Source organism: Pseudoliparis swirei, chromosome 11 (assembly GCF_029220125.1).
Source record: "Pseudoliparis swirei isolate HS2019 ecotype Mariana Trench chromosome 11, NWPU_hadal_v1, whole genome shotgun sequence".
NCBI classification, from domain to species: domain Eukaryota; kingdom Metazoa; phylum Chordata; class Actinopteri; order Perciformes; family Liparidae; genus Pseudoliparis; species Pseudoliparis swirei.
In genome coordinates this window covers 21,536,754-21,538,561 of record NC_079398.1, presented here as the reverse complement: position 1 = coordinate 21,538,561, position 1,808 = coordinate 21,536,754, and positions in this window count along the sequence as shown.

Genomic DNA, 1,808 nt, shown 5'->3' with positions numbered 1-1,808 from the left:
CACCCCTCTCCTGCTTTCTATGGATCTCAATGCTCGAACTGGAAGCGCATCAGAAGGCTGGAGGTGACGGAGTAGTTGCACCTCCCAAAAGGACTACGAGCGAGTGCAGACATTGTTCTTGTTTTTTAAAGAGTCAAAAAGACGAGACTTTTCTTTCTCTGTGTGCATGAAGTAACACGAGGACCGACCGGCGTCGCTCAACACGCGGGGGCAGAAACGAGAGGGGGGGGGGGGGTGTCTTGACATTTGAAAAGCATGTCACTGTAACGCCAGAGAGGGGTTTGTGACGGAGTCGGGGCCTCGCTCTCACCCCGCGGCGCCGGGCCCCCGCTTCATGTTTCTGTCCCCTCTTCCCAGCTCTCCCGTAACGCTGCTTGTCACCTCGACCACGGCTTGATCTCCGCAGTTGGATGCCTTTCGTGACTGATGATTGTTCTCACGGGGAAGTGTGACGTCAGGATTACGTCTCCCCTCCCCCCCCCCCCCCCCCCCGCGGTACCGACGAAACGGGACGGTTCTGTTCTTACAGCGTTGTGGACAAGTGTGTATTTTTTATTTAACCTTTTGAGGCGACTCGCGTTCCTCATAGAGAAGTTATTTTGTTCTCTTCGTTATTCCGTGTCTTTTCAGTGCGTGAATGATTCCCACCTGAGATCATGCTCTTTGTTTTCTTTATTTTTTATGACTCATCTGCCTTATTTTGTTCTTACATTAAACGTTTATGAAATATAACTCCTTTAACGTGAGACGACGTACCTTTTGAGCGAGGAACAATTACAGAACAATCGCACCGAATCTTCCTTAATTGGGTCTGAAATGATTTGATTCATCGATTATTTAATCCAGAGACTTCGCCTGCTGCTGTTTTGATCATTGATTATTAACTTCCGCCATTCTTTTCAAGCAGAAATACACAAATTCACTGATTCCATCTGTTTGTCTTGAATGTTTTCGACTGTCTGATATGACGAGTTCAGTGAAGTCTCTGGGGCGGATGGCTTTTTTTAAATTCCACATTTTAGTGACGAAAGTGGAGGAAAGTAAACGTCAGACGACGGGTCACACGAGTGAGTCGTACGCGTGGCGATGATTCTGATGCTCCGAACAAGCAGCAGCAACTTTTTATTTATGGTGATTTGTGTTCTCCCTTCTTTTCAAAAGTAATAATGTCTAACATCTCGCTTAAAGACGGCTCACAAAACAACGTACGGCACTTTAGGAGTTTGATGGCTGACCTTTTTGTTTTTTTGGGACATTTATTGTCAAATCCCACGTCGGCGTGACGAGAACCGAGTGTGTGAGAGAGAGAGAGAGTGTGTGTGAGAGTATGAGAGAGAGAGTGTGAGAGAGTGTGTGTGAGTATGAGAGTGTGTGAGAGTATGAGAGAGAGAGTGTGAGAGAGTGTGTGTGTGAGTATGAGAGTGTGTGAGAGTATGAGAGTGAGAGAGAGAGAGTGTGAGAGAGTGTGTGTGAGAGTGTGAGAGTATGAGAGTGTGTGAGAGTATGAGAGTGTGTGAGTGTGTGAGAGTGTGAGAGTGAGTGAGAGTGTGAGAGTGTGAGAGAGTGTGAGTGAGAGAGTGAGAGAGTGTGAGAGAGAGTGAGAGTGTGTGAGAGAGTGTGAGAGAGAGTGTGAGAGAGTGTGAGAGAGAGAGAGAGTGTGAGAGAGTGTGAGAGAGTGTGAGAGAGTGTGAGAGAGAGTGTGAGAGAGTGAGAGAGTGTGAGAGAGAGTGTGAGAGTGAGAGAGTGTGAGAGAGTGAGAGTGTGAGAGTGAGAGAGAGTGTGAGAGTGAGAGAGTGTGAGAGAGTGTG